Source organism: Heteronotia binoei, chromosome 2 (assembly GCF_032191835.1).
Source record: "Heteronotia binoei isolate CCM8104 ecotype False Entrance Well chromosome 2, APGP_CSIRO_Hbin_v1, whole genome shotgun sequence".
Taxonomy (NCBI): domain Eukaryota; kingdom Metazoa; phylum Chordata; class Lepidosauria; order Squamata; family Gekkonidae; genus Heteronotia; species Heteronotia binoei.
The window spans coordinates 99,139,754-99,145,258 of record NC_083224.1 but is presented as its reverse complement, the minus strand read 5'-3'; the positions used below and the strand labels follow the sequence as shown (position 1 = coordinate 99,145,258).

Sequence of the window (5,505 nt, the reverse complement as noted above, 5' to 3'; positions counted from 1 at the left end):
TCTAAAGCAGTGCTGATTTAACTTGAAGTCGTCATGGCTGCAGTGAAAATCAATCAGGATAGGAACAGGCCGATCTTCTTCCTTCCAAGAAGCTGTGTTATTTCATTGGTTTAAGGTACTGCATCACATCTGCTGAAAGCTGCTTTCCATACCCTACAACAGCTGTCATGTTAGCATAGTTATCAGGAAGCTCCTGAAGAGATGTCCTGTTAAGCATGCTGAGGGAGCTGAGGACGGTCATTGCTCTCAAACATGCTTCTCCTATGAAAATTGATGTTCATACAGATGATACTGGATACATTGTTACTGAAGAATGCAGGGAACCTTATAAGCAGCTTAATACCAGAGGGTAGGAAGCAAGGACCAGATAAGACCTTTGGCACTATGCAAATACCTAGTTGGAGAGGTCCCAGTGATGAAACTCTTCTATAAATGGCATCAACATATATATGTATGTGTGTGTGTGTGTGATCAACACAAACTATAAAAATCTATACAGATTTATAGGGTTTTTCAAAACAAAGGGTGCAGAGGAGAAATCTGTGGGGAGGTAGTACACAAGTACAATAGATAGAGTCCATGGCATGAAGCTGTATACCAGGGATCCCCAATCTTTTGAAGACAAAAGTGGTGGATAACATGTTGCATAGAAACAGCTATATGCTGGAGTGACTCTATTGCTTTGTTTCTGAAAGCGGAGATGTATTACACTTGAAGTGGTGTCTCTAGATTGATCTGGGATCAGTCTAATGCCTGAAGTTTTGCAATTAAAAAAGCAGACTGGGACACTGTTGCACACTGAGAAGAAAGCAAATTTCTCATATACTACTCTATAATGGAGGAAGAGTGATAGACGTTGAATGAAGCCTGTGAGTCTTTTTTCACTCCAGTAGTCTATGAATTATGGTGGAGTGTGTTCATGCTGCACTGAAAAATCTAAACACGATGTAATGGAAATCATTTTAGTCTTCTAAAGTCATGCAACTGTGTGAGTAATAACATAGGAGTGCCTAGGTAGACAACTTGGCAAAGAACAGAAGGCAACCAGAGGACTATGGAGCACAGAACTGAGTGAGAGACTGTGTACAGTTCGTCTGCAACATCCAAGGCCCCCTTTTTATTTTTGGAGTTTTTAAATTTAGTTTTTAGTCTTTGGAATCTTATATCAAGAGTTGAACACACATATCTTCCATAAAGGCCTCACATGAATGCTGATGTTTTCAACAAACTGCCCTGAGTCATGCCCTGATTTGTAAGCACCTCAAAAGGGTTATTCTGCCAACAAAGTATATCCAGTTAGGACTGTCTAATACTGGTGCTCTGGGACAAGTGTTGTCCTATGTCTGCTTGTGTCATGTATTTCTCCTTGAAAGAGACTATGGTGTCGACTATGCATGCCACTATACAGCTCTTGTAGTAGCAGTCTCCTGAAGTTTTTTTTTAAATGCAGCATAACTGTGGAAGGGTGCTGATTTGACTGGACAAGCAGATGAAGAGGGTGCTTTATGCCTCCTGTCAAAATTACCTTATGGCTGCTTTTGCCATGTGAAGGGATAATCCCTTTATAGGACAAACATCTTGTGCAGAAGCAAAATATTGCTGGGAGTGGTTCATTATCTATCTTACTGCCCCTGCCTCATCCTTAAAAAAAATAAGGACACCCAGTCCCAGACCTCCCACAGTAACTTTTCTCTCATGCATTTGGGAGGCTTCTGTTTGATCTCCCAATAACCTGTGCACATGTGAGGTGTTTCTTGAAGGTGGCAAGTGATGCAACCTACTCAGAAGTGCTTTGTATGTATACAAAGTAACACTGGAGCAGCTGTATGTGTACAATTAAAGTATATAGTGGGTTCTGTAATTAGAACTAAGTATATGCATTGGTTTCCCAATGAAAAATGATTTTAATCATCCTTTTTACTTGAACCAGAATGGCTCTTCCCCCCCCCCCCCCACTCATTGCATTGTAGGTGGCAGCAGGGACTCTGATGCTTCAGCTGCAGACCACAGGAAACATAGTTCTTGGGGTCCTTCACATTTAAGCTATCATGCATCCTGAGTACTACATTTCCTAGTCAAACAGCATCTGACTTGTGGAGAAATGGAAAGGGAGAGCGATTCCTTTTCCACTTGCTGGTCTGGTGGCTGGATGGGGATTGGGGGAGCCCAGCATCATACCTTTTGATTTTGATGGAAATATAAAACATGTATAATAGAAATATAGGATTTGAAACAAAAAAAAGCACTTTCTTAGTTACATATCCCAAATTCCAAGATTCTTAGCTCTACCTAAAAGACCTATAAATAACTGAAGGCTTGTTAATCTAGCCTTGTGTTTTAGAAAAGGTCTTACAAGTAGTACTGATTGGAGTGATTCTCAAGGCTGTTGGTATGTTCCTTATTTAAATGGGCTTGGATTGGAACTTAAAATGATAGATCCCTTGGAGGCTATAAGCTGAAGTGACCTTGGTGTTTTAGAAGGAATGGCAAAGTGTGGGGATTCTTGAGGTCTTTATACTGCAAAGGTATGTAGTTCAGGCCACAGAGGCTGACGATGTGTCCTGGCTAGGGGATACAATAGCAGCACATGTCTAAATTTTGTTAGGAGAGTCAGAGTTGGATCAACCATGTTCTGAATGCAGGGGTGGAATTCTAGCAGGAGCTTCTTTGCATATTAGGCCACACACCCCTGATGTCAATCCTCCAAGAGCTTACAAAAAAGAGCCTTGTAAGCTCTTGGAGGGTTGACTACATCAGGTGTTGTGGCCTAATATGCAAAGGAGCTCCTGCTAGAATTCCACACCTGTCTGAATGTAATAGAACGTGTGTGTTCTGAGGGCCATGGTATGAACAAGCATAATGTAGAGTGGTGATGCGTTAGTATTGCTATAACCTTTGTAAAAAGTCCCTAATACTTTCTAAGGAAAGTGCCTAATCTTCAAAAGAAGAGTCAGGGTTCAAGCTTGTATGGCCTGTAGCCTAAACGGCAGCCCTGTTCTTTAATGATAAATGTCTGTGGACTGGCTGCAGTTGTTTACTGGAAAGGCAGCCTAGAGTATTACTTAGAGAGCATTTAATTCATCTCTTTCTTTTAAAACCAGGCATGGTCACAGAGGGGGAAAGTTTAAATGGATAAATTTAGATGAGGGGGGAAGCTAATGACTAAACCCAATAGCACCTGCAAGAAATCACATACACACACGGACACACACCGCCGCTTCACCACTGGGTATGAAGCAGATGGTGCCTTTTATAGTGTTAAATGCTGCTGGTGAAATATGTTGTTTGGTGTAAGGAGGTTTCAAAGATGCATGAAGTTAAGCTGATCCAATTGTTTTCTTTATGTTTGCTTGCCTCTGCCAGTCAGGAAGATGGATGTGGGTTGTTCTAAAATCAACTCTGCTCTGGCTGATTTCCTGATCTTAATAGGAAAACTCTTTGTTCATGCTTCGTGAAAGGTCACATTTATTTAGCGACTCATGAAAGCCTAGAAGCAGTAATAGCCCTATGTGTGTGTTTTGTTGGCTACTTGTGGAAAAGAAGCTGGGGCTTTGGCAACTTCAGTTCTACAACGATGTATGGTTTAAACATCTCACATTTTTTGTATGATCCCAGCCCAGGTGTCGTCTTTCCCTTGCACTGATCTAAAATAGCTCTACTTTGGGAATAAACCGTTCCTGTTGCTTTGAAGAATTTCCTCTTCTTCACTGCCTGCTCTCATATGATCCCAGCTACGATGGGCAGTCCCTTATTACACAGGGTGAGTGCGCATTTCTGCTGTAGGAATCTCCCACAGGAAAAAGGAAAGGTCCCCTGTGCAAGCACCAGTTGTTTTGAACTCTGGGGTGACGTCGCTTTCACAACGTTTTCATGGCAGACTTTTTACAGGGTGGATCCAAGAGGGCAGCCGTGTTGGTCTGAAGCAGTTGAACAAAGCGGGAGCCAAGTTGTTTTAGCTGTATTGACACACTCAAACAGGGTCTTTGGTTGCTTATCCCATTACATATATTGAACCCATCTCCCATTGTCATTGACAGACAATCTCAAATTTTGACATACTACTGTTTTGTTGCTTTTGCATGCTCATGCTACTCAGATCAAAGGTTTGCTCAAGTTGTTAATTTTACTATTCTGCCATTGTACCATTTTACATTCTAAACCACTGCCAGATAATTTTACTTCACTGTCATTGGTTCTTAAATCTGTACCATGTTGCATTCTGGGCCACTGCCTACCAGCTATGTATGGCTCTGCTCAGCTATGTATGGCTTTGCTCACTGTGCTGGATTCCTCATCTGATGAAGTGTGCTTAAGAGCACACGAAAGTTTACGTTCTAAATAAAAATTGGTTGGTCTTAAAGGTGAAACTTGACTCCTGCTTTGTTTTTACAGGGTGGTTTGCCATTGCCTTCCCCAGTCATCTACGCTTTCCCCTCCAGCAAGCTGGGTATTCATTTTACCAACCACGGAAGGATGGAAGGCTGAGTCAACCTTGAGCTGGCTACCTGAAAATCCAGCTTCCATCCAGCTTCAAACTCAGGCCGTGAGCAGAGCTTAGGACTGCAGTACTGCAGCTTTAACACTCTGCACCACAGGGCTCTTAATCTCCTACAGGCCAGACTTAAATGGGAACCATCCCCATTGGGAAAGTTTACGGTTATGCTTAACAGATACTTGGTGTATAATTACTGCTCCTCTTTTGCCAACCACTGTGAAATTGCTGGTATTGTCTGCCCCCCCTGCTTGACTGCACCTGCCCTCCTTTCTTTTGCTTTGCTACTATTGTTGGTTTGTACACAAAGGAGCTCCCTCTGGGTTGAGGTCTTGGGAGGGGGGCAGGGTGACTTGCTCTGCTTGCTGCCCTGATAGGGCTGTCAGCAGGGGCTTAGTGAAGCAAGATCTGTGTCCAGCAGAAACTGGGCAGCTGTTGAGGAGAGGGTGCCTTTATGTCGGGTTGCCACCTGGTTAATGATGAATTGTTTTTTTAAGGACACACACAGTTTTCTGTAACAGACAAAATTTGCATGCATTTAAATGAATTTTCAAATTAATAGTGCAAGTTTCTCTTACATAGCAAAGTTTTTAAGGCTAGTCAGGAAAAAAAATTCTTCCATCTGATTCAAACTGCAATCTTTGTTTACTGTGTATTCACTGTCAAGTGCTTCCTAGGTGGAAAATATTGTAATTTTTGGATATTTACAGGACCTTTGTTGGATGTTAATTGAGCTGTGGTTCCTGAAATTTAGTTAAACATGGCTTAAAGTAGTATTAAGAGAGATGCTAATCTGCATTCTTCCTTCAAACTGGGACATCCAGCTTTATTTTCTTCATTTTATACCCCAACTGTTCTCCTCAAGGTGGCTTACATAATTCTTCATTTTATTTTCACAACTCTGTGAGGCTGAAAGCGTATGACTGGCCCAAGATCACCCAGCGAGCTTACACAGCAGAGTGGGGATTTGTATCCAGGTCTCCCAGATCCTAGTCCAGCATTCTGACCACTGT

At 42.1% G+C, this 5,505-nt stretch overlaps 1 protein-coding gene across 1 annotated transcript in view; it reads left to right on the top strand.

The window, feature by feature from the left end:
- IPP (intracisternal A particle-promoted polypeptide) overlaps positions 1 to 5,505 on the top strand; it is a 523,673-nt gene that overhangs the window by 198,961 nt on the left and 319,207 nt on the right. The gene's annotated exons all lie outside the window — the stretch shown is intronic.